At 41.1% G+C, this 17,006-nt stretch overlaps 1 protein-coding gene and 1 long non-coding RNA gene across 3 annotated transcripts in view; both read right to left on the bottom strand.

The window, feature by feature from the left end:
* Armh3 (armadillo like helical domain containing 3) overlaps nucleotides 1-17,006 on the bottom strand; it is a 177,338-nt gene that overhangs the window by 30,159 nt on the left and 130,173 nt on the right. The gene's annotated exons all lie outside the window — the stretch shown is intronic.
* LOC125346134 lies at nucleotides 1,670-9,425 on the bottom strand. Its single transcript, XR_007209870.1, has 3 exons — nucleotides 9,307-9,425; nucleotides 6,359-6,365; nucleotides 1,670-1,705 (listed from the first exon to the last, which is right to left on the bottom strand). It is a non-coding gene; the product is annotated as an uncharacterized LOC125346134 (long non-coding RNA).

Genomic DNA, 17,006 nt, shown 5'->3' with positions numbered 1-17,006 from the left:
ACTAGTATTTCATTGTGATAATATCACACATGAATAAATGCAGTGTATTTGAACAGATTCACACACGCATACTGTATATTCCAATTCCTCTTCTCCTACCTTCTATGACCTTAATTTAAACATCAGACAACATTAGGAATGGTGGTACATGCTATAATCCCAGCTCTTTGGAGGCAGAGGCAGGAGGATCTCCTGTTCAAGGTCAGCATGGACTATACAGCAAGACCTTGTCTCAAAAAACCAAGGGCTAAGCCAGATGTCAGTGGCTCATGTCTAGAATCATACTACTTAGGAGGCTGAGATCTGGGGAATTTCTGCCTGGCCAGCCCAGGCAGAAAAATTTGCCAGACTTCATCTCCAAAATAGTGAGCAAAAAGCAGGGCTGGAGGCATAACTCAAGTGGTAGCCTAGTAAGCATAGGGCCTCAAGTTTAACAGCACCACCAAAACCAACCAAGCAACAGCAAAAACAAAATGTAGTTCAATGATAGAATGAGGGATGTGTAAAATTCTGGGTTCCATCTCCAGGACTTCAAAAGAAAAAAAAAAAAAAAGGTAGGGAAGGGGAGGTAGGAGAGAGGAAGGTATGGAGGAACATTTCAGAAAATCTAGACTGAGGATAGTCTACCAGTACTCTTGTAACAATTATGAAAAACAAGACTTGAGAAACTGTTACAGGTCAGAGGGCAAGGAGAGCCATGACAACTAAATACAGTATAGTATCTGAACTAGATCCTGAAACACAAAGACATGATGTCTTTTAAAAAGTCCAGCAACGAACAAAGGATGTCAAATGGAATAGATGGATAGTACTGAGCTTTATTGTTGGAAGATGAGCTGGTAATAAGAAGGAAGATTATTATTCTTAAACATTTTTTACCTTTTTTTTATTCTCTCCTTTCTCCCCCCTTCTCCCCTTCCCCCCCTTCTCTCTCCCCCATTTCTCCCCCTCTCCCTCTCCCCCCTCCCCCCCCCTCCTCTCTCTTGTCTTCTGGCTTGGGACTCAGGGCCTGGGCACTGTCCCTGGCTTCTTTTTGCTCAAGGATAACATTCAACCTCTTGAGCTACAGTGCCACTTCTGGCCTTTTCTGTTTATGTGGTGCTGAAGAATCGAACCCAGGGCTTCAAGCATGCTAGGCAAGCATTCTACTGCTTCTATCGCTAAGCCACATTCCTAGCCCCTTTTTACTTTTTAAATCATTCTTTTCTTTTTGAGACAAACTTGGCAAAAAAAAAAAAAGTTAAATAGTCTTTGTGCTGTACTGTCCAGGCTAGTCTTAAACTCCTCAAAGTGACCTTTGCCAGGCACTGGTGGCTCATGCCTGTAATCCTAGCTACTCAGGAAGCTGAGATCTGAGGATAGCAGTTGGAAGCCAGGTCAAAACCAGAAAGTCTGTGAGATTCTCATCTTCAATAAACTATTCAGAAAAAGCTTGAAGTGGCTCAAGTGGTAGAGCGCTAGCCTTGAACATCAAAGCTCAAGGACAGAACCCAGGCCCTGAGTTCAAGCGCAAGGACCAGCTTAAAAAAAAAATTTCAGGGCTGGGAATATGGCCTAGTGGCAAGAGTGCTTGCCTCGTATACATGAAGCCCTGGGTTCGATTCCTCAGCGCCACATATCTAGAAAACGGCCAGAAGTGGTGCTGTGGCTCAAGTGGCAGAGTGCTAGCCTTGAGCAAAAAGAAGCCAGGGACAGTGCTCAGGCCCTGAGTCAAAGGCCCAGGACTGGCAAAAAAAAAAAATTTCAACTGACCCTACTGGCCCAACTTCCTAATGCTGGGAAACAGCAAGTATGTACCACTATATCCACTCCCTTGACCATTTACCATTTGTTTTTAAGAGTGATGGTTGGTGCTGCCCATATTAGTCAGACAGCCCTTCAGAATTCACAAAAGGATTCAAGGAGGATCCAAAGAAATATAAATAATGAGGCCAAAGAAAAGAGAAAGTGCACTGAAGGTAAAACTCAGTGGGAAAATGAAATAGAATTTCTAACCAAACTTCCAGCTTTCCTAAAACTGGGACCAACTTAAGCTCCATGAGGGCAGGGATAAAATTGATTTTGGTCAACAATATATTCGTAGGCCTGGTACACTGAGAGATTCAACTTCAAAAAATGGAATAAAAAAGTTGAGGCTGGTTTCTGATCAGTCAAATAAACTTTTGTTAGGGGAGATTCATGATCATCAGTTATTCTCCTATAGCATAAATATAATAGTAAAATAGTCTAACCTCTGCCTAGGAGATAAGCCAGGTCAGATGTAAACAGCTTTTTTCTTGTCACTGGAGAGTAAAGCTTCTCCCTTCTACCTCTTCGCCCCCCACCCCAAAGTCACACCAGGGGGGCTAGAAGAGAGCTTCTTAGTACTTCTTACTAATGTAATCTAATGTCTTCTAAGCCTCATTGTTTATTTTTTGTTTGAGAATAGGAAGGAACAGAGGAGTATGTTATATACTGAAATCAGTAGCTAATGTCAGTGAAAGTCCCAAATAAGAAGGGAAAATGAAATGGACAATGTCACAGTGAAGGGAAATTGTTAAAACCAGCCAGTAGAAGACAGCTCTGTGCTCAATGCACCTTTAAAGGCAGAAATCTAGGCCATTCTCCAAAGTTAGTGTCAACTCCTGACAGATGAAGACAGGGGTCACTTATACAGACTAAAGTAAAGATAGAAGAGCAAAGTTGAGTAGCAAACCTACGGAGAATTTCATAGTCCATTTTTAACTTATTCTCTCTGACTCATGATTCTGCAAAGCAGCTCTCTTTCCCCAAGGGCTGGCTGAGACACACAGTTAATGTCCAACTTAAGCAAGGCATGCCTGGAAATATTACCTTCAAAATGTAAAAAGTGAGCTGGGCACTGGTGGCTCACACCTGTAATTCTAGCTACTTGGGAAGCTGAGATCTGAGAATAGCAGTTCAAAGCCAGCCTGGGCAAGAAAGTCTGAGACCCTTATCTCTAATTAGCTACCCCAAAAGCCAGAAATGGAATTATGGCTCAAGTAGTAGATCACTATTCTTGAGCAAAAAAGGTTAGGGACAGAGCCCAGACCCTGTGTTCAAGCCCTAAGACCAGCACGCACGCATGCGCACACACACACACACGCACACATACACATACATACATATATATATACATACTCTCTCAAACACACATACACACTATTTCTTTTTAATATAGGCAATACAGTTTAATAGAAAATGTAGGTTCTTCCTCATCCAACAGGAATCTACAGCAAAATTTCTCAAGATGTAATTTCTCAGGATTGCAGACACCTCACATGAACAGAAACATCTAACAGTTTTCTATGAAACAATAAATAAAGAAATATTTTTGTCCAAGAGCCCAGAACACGATGATTGATTCACTACTGAGATACTTAGGGGAAACAGGCTGTCTCTGAAAACTGCTATATAAATCTTTCAGGCAGAAAGCAGAAAGAAAGAGAAAAGTTGTTTACAGGCAAAGTTTTCATTTCAAGGGAGGATATACAACAGGTATATTCAACATGAGGTATTCTAGGAAGATTCTTAAATTTTTCACTGCAAAATTAGGCCTGCAGAGCTATAAGATTTACATTAAAAAAATTGATTATGGGGGATTATCTGAACCTTGGTAAAATTCTTTAATTTTAAGCTCCAGCTCCTAAGAAATATAGCCCTTTATTATTAAATGTGTGCTAAATACAATCGGCTGGACATCTCTCTTTTGTTTACCAGTTTTTCTTCATATGGGTTGCTATTTCTTTTCACCAGTGACAAGCCTGAATCATCTTCTTTTCTTTTTTTCTTTCCTCTTCTCTCTTCTTTTTTTTTTATATAGCACAAGCTGGCCTTGACTTTTTCATCTTCTGCCTCAGCTTCCTGAATGCTAAGATTACAAGTGTGTACTTCATAACATGCCTTTTAAATTTTTCATTATATGTCAGAAAAGAACTTTTTTCTTGTGCTACTGAGCCTGGAACTTTGTGCATGCTAGGTAAAAGCTCTCCCACTGAGTTACATCCTAAACCTCCAAATCCTAAGTCTTATTTTTCCTAATAGGTGCAGATACCACTACTTTTCTGAACAATATAGTGCATACGGAAGCTTTAGAGGAAGTAGGCCTGGGTTAAAATCCAGATTACATTACTTCTTAGCAATGTAACTTTGGGCAAGACACCAGTCTTTCTTACCAATTTATTCCTTTCTCTCTCTCTCTCTCTCTCTCTGTGTGTGTGTGTGTGTGTGTGTGTGTGTGTGTGTGTGTGTGTGTGTGTTAGTACTGGGGCTTGAACTCAGGGCCTGGGTAATGTTCCTTTGCTTTGTCACTTACGCCTTTTGCTCTACCACTTGAACCACAACTCTATTTCCTGCCTTTTGGTGGTTAATTGGAGATAAGAGTCTCATGGACTTTTCCTGCCAGGCTGGCTGTGATCCTCACGTATGGCCTCCTGAGTAGCTAGGATTAAAGATGTGAGGCACTGGTGACTAGCATCTTTACCAATTTCTTCAGCTGGTTGATTTCCTCTCCAAAGCTTTCCATCTGTTTTTCATATATACCATCTCATTTATCACAAGGAGAATATTTATTTATTTAAGTGCTAGCAATCAAACCCAGGGCCTTGCATTTAGTAGGCAAGTACTCTACCACTGTGCTATAACCTTGAAAGGAAAAAAAAATTTTTTTAAGACAGCTTCCTCTTTCTTAGACCAGAACGGTGATATACTACACAGCATACTACAGAGTACATTCTCAGTTATTTATGAATTAAAAATAGGAAAACCACCATAATCATAATCACTTTTACTAGAGAAACCTTCAAATACACTGGCTTCTGAGGAGGGGGAACTGAGTGGCATGTGACAGTGGTTAAAATAGTTCATCTGAGGTTGAGTTATTTAATGTTACACTAACAATTCTTTTTACCTGCAGAACTGCCTCACTCCCATTTCATGCAATAATAAGCTTCCTTCCTCATGGAGCCAATGAATCTTCAGACCATCTAATTCAACAACAACAACAACAAAAAAAAGCAATTTCCCTTGATGCCTGTTAACAGCAGTGCATTACAAGCCTCAGAGACTCTGCTGATTAACATTTAACAAAATAAAACCTCAAGTAAGAATTCCTTCTAACCTTTTCACTTTGAAACTATCTAATCAAAACTTCTGCAACTGACCTGTGAGATTACTCTTTAATGCCAATTGTCCCTATAGCCACACTTTTCAGGCCAAAGACACAAAAATGGAGCCTTACTACAGAAACCATTTTGACAGCCAGCAGGATGAGCTACTGGCTGGCACTGCTAGTTGCTTGTTTTACAATGATTCACTTCTTTTTCTTTTCTTTTTTTTTTTTAACAGTCCTGGGGCTTGGACTCAGGGCCTGAGCACTGTGCCTAGCTTCTTTTTTTATTCAAAGCTAGCATTCTGCCACTTGAGCCACAGCACCACTTCTGGCTGTTTTCTGTATATGTGGTACTGGGGAATTGAACCCAGGGCTTCATGTATGCGAGACAAGTACTCTTGGCCACTAGGCCATATTCCCAGCCCCCAATGATCCACTTTTTAAAAACTTTTTTTTGTTTTGTTTTTGCCAGTCCTGCTTGAACTCAGGGCCTGGCCACCATCCCTGAGCTTCTTTTGCTCAAGGCTAGCACTCTACCACTTGAGCCACAGCACCACTCCCAGCTTTTTTCTATGTATGTAGTACTGAGGAATCGAACCCAGGGCTTCATGCAGGGCTCCAAGCACTCTACCACTAAGCCACATTCCCAGTCCCCAATGATCCAATTTTGTGAACTAGCTTAACAAAGCATAGGAGAATTTTTGCTCGTCAGTGCATATAAATTTGTTGGTTGAAGGGAGCAGAAGAGAGACTATGTATCATTGGCTATGTCTTAGCAACTTTCATATTTTCACATGGAAAATGACTGAATCAGCATGTTACATACATGTTATACCAAGTAAGTTATTCACCTACTGGCTACATTTTTATCCAGGAACTGCACTAGGCAATGAGAGTGTACAAGTCATTAAGGTAGAAATAGCATCGGGTTAACATGTATAAAATATACATGCAAATGCCCTGAGGGGCCGGTGCCTCATTTTCTAAAGTGTGCATGACAATGTGTTCTGGCAGTTTGGTCTTTCTACCTTGAGGTATGACTTTGTCCAGTGTAGGTTTCTAGTTCATAATCCACTGGAAATTAAGCAACTGGTTTTAGTTTTTTGCGGTGTGAGGGGGTGTGGGGGTGTGTGGAGGTGTGTGGGGGTGTGTGTTGGGGGTATTTTGCCAGTCCTGGGGCTTGAGCACTGTCCCTGGCTTCTTTTTGGGTTTTTTTTTTTTTTTTTTGGCCAGTCCTGGGGCTTGGACTCAGGGCCTGAGCACTGTCCCTGGCTTCTTTTTGCTCAAGGCTAGCACTCTGCCACTTGAGCCACAGCGCCACTTCTGGCCATTTTCTGTATATGTGGTGCTGGGGAATCGAACCCAGAGCCTCATGTATATGAGGCAGGCACTCTTGCCACTAGGCCATATCCCCAGCCCTCCTGGCTTCTTTTTGCTCAAGGCTAGCATCCTACCACTTGAGCCACAGCACCACTTCTGGCTTTTTCTGTTTATGTGGTGCTGAGGAATTGAACCTAGGGCTTCATGCATGTTAGGCAAGCACTCTACCACTAAGCCACAATCCCAGCCCCTTTAGCTACCTCTTATAAAACAAGCTGATCTTCTAGTGTTTCCCCTCTCTCCCTTAACTCTCTTACCCCCTAACCATTTCTATGAGGTTTCACTGTGTTATTCAGGCTGGTCTTGAACTCTAGGGCTCAAAAGATCATCCTGCCTTAACCTTACAAGTAGCTGCACCCAGATAAAAATGAACTGAGTCCTAGTACTTGTGGCCTCAAACCACAGATTTCAGCCAACTAAGATGCCACAAGATTTACATTTTTGGCTAAATTATCTCCTCTTGCATTGTCATAGAGAGGAATATAATTTCTCTCACTTTAGATACCAGTCTTACTTTTTTTGTTCCCACTGTCACATAGAATGCCAAGAGGAGAATGAATGAATCATAAAACTTGAAAGAACCACAAAAGTTAAACGTACTGTCCACATTTCATCATTTAATGCATTCCTATTAGATATGTCTATCTTTTATTAAAACTTTCAATATATGAACAGAAGCTCCAAAAACTTCCTAAAGACAAAATACCCACAAGACGAATCGACTCAGTTCAGATCTCATTACTCTGTCCTTCACATTCCTTTTCTCTGTCTCTACTGGCAGGTCAGTTCCTGTGGCTACAGAATGAAAGCTTCTGGAGTTTGGCCCTTGGTTTCCTAACAAGGCCACTCTATATTCTCACAAATACCTAGTGAATACAAAGGTATAAAATAAGCCATATGAAAATGTGTATTATATTTTTCTGTTCCCTTTCAAAGACACAAAAAATGCTAATATATACCTTGGGGGGGGTAGTTTAACACAGTAAACAGCTTAAAATTCAAAGAAGTGGCTGGGAGTATAGCTCAAGTAGTAGAATACTTGGCTAGCAAGTGTGAGGGACTGAGTTCAAACCATAGTAACACAAACACACGCACACACACACGTGCAAAAAAATTCCAAGAAGTGACTTAATTAATGACGAACATTCCAATGTCTTGAAAATGTTTTTAAAACCAGCATAAGACAAAAGCCTGAAATATTTTAATAACATCTCATTCTCATTAGCCCAGTTAATTTATTATAAGACATCTAATTTTGATGCATGGGACAGACAGAGGACAAGAAAATAAGCTAGTGACTTAGGCTTCTTTTCTTTTTGGTTGGTTGGTTTTTGTTTTTTTAACTGTATTTTTTTGTCTTTTCTTTTTTGGTACTGGAGATCGAACCCAGGACGTTGCACTTGCTAGGCAAGCGCTTTGCCACTGAGCTACATCCCAGCCCGGCTTCTTTTCTTATAGCTTAAAAAAAGAAAGAAAAACTTTGATGAGTCACATACTAGATTGAGGAAGGAAATACTCTGTAGATACTATTCTAGTTAGAGAAAAATATTCTCACAACATTGAGCCACACATGCACCTCAACTGTGGAGGAGGAGGAACAAGGATCTCATATGAACAAAGAAGGAAGGATGACAATAGCTCTGAGTGGCCCAGCATGTTAGATAAGAGTGGTCCTGCTAACTAACTATTCACAGGAACGAAGGGATGGTGAGGCATATGGATCACATACTGGTTTTTAAGAAGTGCAAGAAAACATAAATTAAAAGACATAAAAAGATGTTTATCCTTCATCCTAAAGGGGAAACAGGACCTTTTAATACTCCTTAGGAAAGGCAATCAGTGAGACTGCCAAAGTAATTAAGCAAGTGAACATTTACCAAAACACCCCTATAAGTTAAGTGAACACAGATGAATTTTATTAAAGTGCACTGTCAGCTTGGAGCCTTCAGGTAATGATCACTCAGATGTGGTGTTGTTTGGCCCTTACTGCTTTCCTGCCCACTATGACTGTTTTGTCCTTTGTGTCAGCTCTGAAGAAGCGAGCTGCTTTCACTTGTTCTGGCAATGACTTGTATCATCTTCAGCAACCTAAGACAAGTGTTTACCTATAAGAAACTTGAGTGTAGCTTTTGGGAGCAGGTGGTGAGCATGTCCAGAAAAAGGAGCCCTGAGAAGTAGAGGACAGGAGAAAGCAGGGGTGATGGGTAGTAGTTTCTGTTAGTAGAGAGAACAGCATAGTTTAGTTTAGTCAACTAAGAATTAGAAAAGTAGTAAATAAATATTCTGCCTAAGTGAAGTTGATAGCCTATCTCTCTCAAATAGGAAAAAATTAAATCCACACTTTACAACGTACCTTCTGGGGCTGGGAATATGGCCTAATGGTAAAGTACCTCGCCTCGTATACATGAAGCCCTGGGTTGGATTCCTCAGCACCATATATAGAAAAGGCTGGAAGTGGTGCTGTAGCTCAAGTGGCAGAGTGCTAGCCTTGAGCAAAAAGAAGCCAGGGACAGTGCTCAGGCCCTGAGTTCAAGCCCCAGGACTGGCAAAAAAATTTTAATTAATTAAAACAATGTACCTTCTCCTCAGGAAAATAATTCTTATTGAGAAGTGTTGCCTTTCCAACACTAAGGGCAGTCCCAAGTAGCACAGTCAAATTTTCTCAACAACCTACTCATTATTTAATATTTAACAAAAATCCAGTTGCTAGAGGAAATAGTAATCTATCCTATGATTGACAAACAACCTGTTTCTTTCTGTAATTAGCCCCAAACTGACTAAATGCCAACATATTAAAAGTCAGAAAGCTAGAGAACTTTTAAAATTCAACAAAAATCCACACAAGGGAAAGGCTGTAAGAATAGCTGTGGAAACTCAAAAATCATGTAACTCATTTCAAAAACTCATTAAAGACCATATGTTTATTACTCCAAGGAAGAGATAAGAATAGACAGATAAAGTAGGTAAAGCCCTTGAGTCCAGAAACAACCAATAAATCTCCAGTTCATTATACATAGGTGGTCTTAAAGACATTGCTGGGAGAAAGCCAACTTCAGAAATGCCATGGACTGGGCTTGAAACTGAAACGGATGCTGGAGGTCTGACTGCAAATGCACTTGCAGGCACTTTTTTTTTTTTTTTTTTAACCTAAGACAAGAGCAAATAAAGAGCTGTGGTAGCAAGTGATTTGCAACTGTACTTTGCTCCCACTGCTCTTTGTTTGCAACAGGCCCTTCAGTTCCCTTATATGCAAGAGTGGCAGGAGGTAGAAAAAGAAGGGGAAGCTAATGACTACTACTCTGAACCAAGCAGCGCAGCCCAGGAGAGGACTTGATGGGAGGGTAAATTTGGGGCCTGATTCTTTGACAGCACCTTCAGTAATAGCTAGTAAAACACAGGGTGAGAGCCAGCCTCAAACATTCATCATAATAGTGCAACAAGATGTAGGTCTTCAGGGGCAAGCTTGAAATTCCAGAGTAAGAAAATGAAGCCGTGTGGAGGGTGAGGCAGCTGGCTCTGGCAGATTCTCTATGGGAGGCTGGGTGTAATTGTTTTAAGCTCATGAAGAGGTTATTAACTGCATTCTCTCCAATCTATCAGTGGGTTTTTTTTCTCCCACCTGGAAGGGTGATGCTACAAAAGCAGAAATTTTAAATGATTGCAGAACTTCAGAAAGAGGAAAGAGCTTCTGCATTTTTTCTCTTCCTCCCTTACACTAAAAGTAACTGGCTTTCTCATATGGTCAAGGGACACCCTGTCCCTAGAAGGAAGTCTTAAGGACTCTGAAGGGTTTGCCAGCATCACCTGTGACTCTTGTTCATTGAATCTGTTTGACAAACATCTGAATATCTTCCATGTGCTAGCACTATGCTAGGCAACAGGGGAGACGAAAGAAGTATGATACTAGATATCAAGGTGTTTACAGATTAGAGGGAGAGACATTATAGGCACCATCTCATTTTATGTCATGAGGATTAAATCAAAGAATAGAGAAAGGTTACCATGGAGGCACAGAGGAGGGGGGTACCGGGCTCAACCTAGGTGGGGAGAGGGGGTGTTTTAGGGGATGGTGCTTGAATAACCTGAAATATCAACTAACTAGGCAAGGCTAGGGAAAAATGTGCTGGCACATTTCTTACAGGGGTGGAGACTAATTCTCACCTTTTAATAATTACACAAAAGAAAGCTTCAGTTAGGCTTACAGCGGTAAATAGCTGAGAATTTCCAGTAAACTAAAGAGACCAATTATACTTCCTTTCCTAAGGTCTCATTTTAAATCTTTTCCAGCTAAAGGGAGGCAGAACAATCTTTGTCAAAGCCACAAGATCTTTGCCTGTTGGAGTCCTGTTTGCATAATGCTGACTCCAAGTAGGCTAAGCCACAAGATCTTTGCCTGTTGGAGTCCTGTTTGCACAATGCTGACTCCAAGCAGGCTAGAGCAGGTTCTGTTCATCCTCCCCCAAACTCAGTGTAAACACCAAGCCTTTTTCTCAGTTGAAAACAGGCCTTTCATTCTCCTCGGAAGTGGAAACATCTCTCAGCTGTGTGGTGCTGCCTTTACAGAGTGCCAGTCTCCAGATGTTAATACAGCTGCCTCACTGAAAGCTGTGCTGGTTTCTAGTATCTGATCACCACACTAAACTGAAGAAAGGGCTCTTCTCATGCTTTTTTGTTTGTTTGTTTTCTTTTGGCTTATAAGACAATAGTATACATTTGGGAAGGCCTAAGAAACACAAAGGAGAATCTTTAACCCCACAAAGAGCCTAAGCTAACACCTTTCTGCCAAGAAAAGTAAGGCTTCTAAACACCTATACCAGTAACACAGAACAGTACTAGACCATAAATGACAGCAACCCAGAATTAAGCTAATGAGAAGGTTTGGACCTCCTTAAAATTCATTTATAATTCAGGAAATCAGCAAAGATTAAAATAGCATTAATTGCCTTAACTTCCTACTTAAAAAAAAAAGAATGAAAAACAATGCATAATGCTATCAATAATTCACTTCAAAGTGGTTTCAGTTTAGATAATTAAACTTTTTTGGCTATTCTCTTGTTACTCTGGAAGGAACTGGAAGTTAGTAAATTCTACTGTAAACAATTCAGTTTAGGCAAACAATTCAATTTATCTTTGAAAAAGGGAAGCATACTACTTGGCTATATCAGTTAATCCAGGGGCTGTCAAGACTATTTCCTATTGTCTATTAAGATCTGAAGCAGACTTTCAAAATGAGACTCAGCAACACATTTCCAGAGCATAATCATTGGGGGAAGCCTATAAGCACTTCTTGCTTTGGGGTATTTTTTTGTTTTGCTTTGTTTTTTGGTTGTGGGGCTTGAACTCAGGGCCTGGGCAGTGTCCCTGAGCTTTGTTGCTCAAGGCTAGCACTTTATCACTTTGACCCACAGCGCCACTTCTGGTTTTCTGGTAGTTAACTGGAGATAAGAGTCTCAGACTTTCCTGCCTGGGCTGGCTTCAAACTGGGATTCTTAGATATCAACCTCTTGAGTAACTAGGATTGCAGGCATGAAACACCAACATCTGGCTCTACAAATATTTCTTAGACAGTGATGATTCTAGAAGATAATGGCACTATAAAGGCCTTGGAAGAGAGAACATGCTTCTATTTTTCTAATACTCTATTGCATAATAATCTAGCTACTTCAAGTGCTGTCTTCTAGCACTGAAATGGAAGGATAATATTAAAGTTAGTACTGTGATCTCTTTGCTACCATTCACATTATACATTTATTCTTGAAACAGAGCCTACAAGCTCAAGGTTAAATACAAAGGGTGATTTTTTTTCTTCACCATTAGGTCAAGACCATGCTTATGCCTATACATATTCTCACAAAGAATAAAACTGGTTATTTTTTTTGGTAGGTAATAAATGAGAATTTGATCAAAGCTATAGATCCAGTCCTTGGAAAATGACTACGCTGTTATGCATAATTTTAGGTAATCATAAACACTCTGAAAGCTGTGTACTGGTACCAGTTTACACTTCTCTGCTCTAATGTTAAAAACAGGGATGAAGGTATAGCTCAGAGGTATACTGAATGGTTAATATAGTTAGACCCTGAGCTCCATCCCTAGCACAAAAAGATGGGAAGAGGGGCTGGGAATGTGGCCTAGAGGTAGAGTGCTTGCCTAGCATGCATGAAGCCCTGGGTTCGATTCCTCAGCACCACATATATAGAAAAAACTGGAAGTGGCACTGTGGCTCAAGTGGTAGAGTGATAGCCTTGAGCAAAGAAGCCAGGGACAGTGCTCAGGCCCTGAGTCCAAGCCCCAGGACTGGCAAAAAAAAAAGGGGGGGGGGGAGAGGAAAAGTGATAGGAGAAGCTGGGTGCCAGTGGCTCATGCCTATAATCCTAGCTACTCAGGAGGCTGAGATCTGAGGATCTTGATTCAAAGCTAGTCCAGCCAAGAAAGTCTGTGAGATTCTTATCTCCAATAAACTACTCAGAAAAAGCCAGAAGTGGTTCTGTGGCTCCACTGGTAGAACGCTAGCCATGGGCACAAAGAGGCTCAGGCACTGAGTTCAAGCCCCAGGACCTGCAAAAAGAAAGAAAAAAGAAAAATGACAGGCGGGAAAGGGGGGAAAGGGAAGAGGAAGGAGGGGAAGAGAGGGCAGGGTAAAGAGGGACAGACGGGGCAGAGCAGAGCATAGAAGGGCACAGCAGGAAAGGGCAGGGCGGAGCAGAGCAAGGCAGGGGCAAGACAGGGCAGGCAGGGGAGGACAGGGCATGGTAGGGCAGGGCCAGGACTGGATCTTCCAAGGTAAAAGGAACCAGGGCTTCAGTAGTTGACTCCAGGTCTGGGGCAGGAAATGGAAAAGATAATCTTAGGACATCTTTCTTGGGGGGTGGGGAGTGGGGGGTGGATTCCAGGACGTGAGCTAAGGATTTTGCACTTTCTCATTTGGCTATTCTGGTCACGGCTGGCATCTGAGCCCCTTTCTCCAGTCCAGCATTTTGCAAGCTAACGAGATAGAGGACTGGAGATTGAGGACTTTTCTACCCAGGCTGACTTCCAAAGGAGCTCCTCAGATATCAGTCACCTGAGTAGCTAAGATTACAGAAACAAGCTACCAGTGACCAGCATCATCTTTGGACATTTTATACCAGAAAGCAAGAAGGCTAACAAAAACGAATTGATCTTAGCAAAAGGACATGGAATCCAGTATGAATATTCATTCTAGAATATCCAAAGATGACACTTAGAGCCCCAAACTGTAATTAACTGAAACACAGCAAATATATAAAATGCTAGGGGGCACCAGTGGCTCATACCTGTAAACTTAGCAACTCAGGAGGCTGAGAGTTGAAGGATCATGATTTGAGCCCAGCCCTGGTAGAAAAATTCACAAGATCCTATCTTGAAAATAACCACAAAAATGGCTGGAGACATGGCTCAAACGGTAGTGCACTAGCCTAACAAGCACAAGGTGCTGAGTTCAAACCTCAGTACCAAAAATACATAATAGAGAAAAATTCACTAGATAAAATGTGTTTATTGTGTTTACATATACAAGTAAAATTGATATTTGTACACTGAACTTGTAACCCACAACCTTGCTAAATTAAATTCATTTATTTTAGTTTTTTGTAAATTCCATCATGTTTTCTATATTATCATGTTGGTTGAAAGTGAACATAGTTTATATCTTTTTTCTAATCTAGACAGCTTTTCTTTTTCTTGCCTGACTGCACTATTTAGAATCTTTAGCATAATGATGAACAGACGTGAGAATGTACATCCATCTTGTTCCTTGGTCTAGGAAAAACCATTCAGTATTTCACCAATAAGTGAAACTCAGGTTTTTCATAGATTTCTTTATCAGGCTGAAGAAGCTCTCTTCCATTCCTAGTATCCTGAGATTTTTTTTTTTTTTTTGCCAGTCCTAGGCCTTGGACTCAGGGCTTGAGCACTGTCCCTGGCTTATTTTTGCTCAAAGCTAGCACTCTGCCACTTGAGCCACAGCGCCACTTCTGGCCATTTCCTATATATGTGGTCCTAGGGAATCGAACCCAGGGCTTCATGTATATGAAAGCAAGCACTCTTGCCACTAGGCCATATTCCCAGCCCTATCCTGAGAATTTTTATCAGAAATAAATGTATTTTCGCATTTCCAAAATGACTGATAAAACAATAAAATACACTTCTATACATACACATAATTTCTGAAAGGATACCCAAAACAGAGAAAGGGAAAAGGAGAAATTCTTGCTTTAGGAGTAAGCTCTTACTTGAAAAGGCAGCCAGAAAGAAGGAGCCTGGGTACAAGTCAAAGGCCTCTAGACTTAGTGGGTAAATGTTCTCAGAGACCTGTTTGGTTTAGTACTTAAAATGGTCAGTTTCTTCCTGCAGCTGCCATAGCTGCACAGAAACTGTTCTGGAACAAATGATGAGTCATAGCAGTTGTCTGTTCTCTCCTGGAGGTTTTTTTTTTGTTGTTGTTTTTTGTTTTTTGGTACTGAGGTTTGAGCTTAGGATCTCATTCTTGCTAGGCAGGTGCTATACAGATGAGCCACTCCTTCAGCACTGGTTAGTTTTGAGATAGGGTCTTGCTTCCTGCCTGGACACATCTGGACTGTAATCTGTCTACTTATACTTCCTATGAAGCTAGGATGACAGGCATGTGCCACCACATCCAGTTATTGGTTGAGAAGTGGTCTTTTTTTTTTCTTCACCAGACCTGACCTCAAATGTCAACCCTCCTAATCTCAGCCTCCCAAGCAGCTAAGATTATAGGCATGAGCCACCAATACCTAATTCTCTTAGAGCTTTTTAAAGGAGCTATAGTGGGGAGCACAGCTGTCTTAGTCACATTTTGTCTCAGGAAGAGAATGATTGTGCCTTTTTTCTTTTTTCTTTTTTTTTTTTTTGGCCAGTCGTGGGCCTTGGACTCAGGGCCTGAGCACTGTCCCTGGCTTCTTCCCGCTCAAGGCTAGCACTCTGCCACTTGAGCCACAGCGCCACTTCTGGCCATTTTATGTATACGTGGTGTTGGGGGAATCGAACCTAGGGCTTCATGTATGGGAGGCAAGCTCTCTTGCCACTAGGCCATATCCCCAGCCCCTGTGCGTTTTTTCTTTAGCTGTTCTTCAAAGTCTTAATTGCAACAGCTTTCAATCCCATGAAAATTTACCTTTTAGGATACTTTTTATGTAAAGTCAGAATCTAAAGACATAGCCAAGACACAGAAATTACACAAAAGTAATTAATGACTAGTTGAGACTTAGTCAAAATGAGTCTTCATTTCTAGAGAGATGAAGTGATATTATGTCTATCTGCATTTTTAACCCCTTTTGGGCTGAAAGAACAAAGATGGAGTTCACTTGATATACTGCTGATCTACACCTTTATCTCATAGGTTTTTTTTGTTTTGTTTTGCCTTTGCTTTTAATGGCACTGGGGTTTGAATTTAAAGCCTTGAGCCGTATCTCTAGACTCTTTCATTTAAGATTTTACAGATAGGGTCTCAAGCTTTTGCTTGGGGCTGACCTCTTGACTATGATTCTTCCAGCCCCATCTCCTATCTAGCTGGGTCACATGCTGCCACACTGGATCTCATAGTGTTTTATTATTACCTAGTTACCATCCTCCAGAGTTTAAAATGTTACAATGTCTTTCCTTCTAAAACTTATCATTTTTACAAGGTTAACTATGGATTTGGGGGGGGGTACTAGTCCTGGGACTTGAATTCAGGGTCTGGACTTGTCCCTGAGCTTTTTTGATCAAGGCTATAGAATTCTACAACTTGAGCCACTATTCCATTTCTGGTGTTTATTTTTTTGTGTGTGTGCTTAATTGAAGATAAGAGTCTCATAGACTTTCCTGTGAGACTCTTCTTGTCCCAAGTGGCTTTGAACTAAAATGCTCAGGTATCAGTCTCCTGAGTAGCTAGGATTAAGGCGTGAGCCACTGGAGCCCGCCTTAATTATGGCTTTTAATTACTACTTGCTACAGCCTGTAAATATTGGCTAATATACTAAGGCAGGATAAGAAATAATATGACACTTAATACATATGGCTACTTAAGAAAACACTATTTTCAATCTAGTTCAATCCTGAGCAAAAATATTAGAATCCTGCTCCAATAGTAGACTCATTTAATACTACTTTACTATCACACTAGAAGAAAGGACATACTTTATTAACATGAATACAAATCAATCTAAGTTTTTTTTTGTTTTTTTGCCAGTCCTGGGCTTAGACTCAGGGCCTGAGCACTGTCCCTGGCTTCCTTTTGCTCAAGGCTAGCACTCTGCCACTTGAGCCACAGCGCCAATTCTGGCCGTTTTCTCTATATGTGGTGCTGGGGAATCGAACCCAAGGCTTCATGTATAGGAGGCAAGCACTCTTGCCACTAGGCCATATCCCCAGCCCCTGATCTAAGTTTTTAATAGGTTGTCTGTTGGGGGGCCGCAAAAGCCTCTTTAGGTTCACTGCTACAAGTCATTCAGTTGAAAACATTGAAAGACCTTGATACATTTGCTCAAGAACTCAC

The sequence above is a fragment of the Perognathus longimembris genome, chromosome 2, assembly GCF_023159225.1.
Source record: "Perognathus longimembris pacificus isolate PPM17 chromosome 2, ASM2315922v1, whole genome shotgun sequence".
NCBI lineage: Eukaryota > Metazoa > Chordata > Mammalia > Rodentia > Heteromyidae > Perognathus > Perognathus longimembris.
Note: the sequence above shows the minus strand (reverse complement) of the source record. Positions and strands in the feature narration are given on the sequence as shown.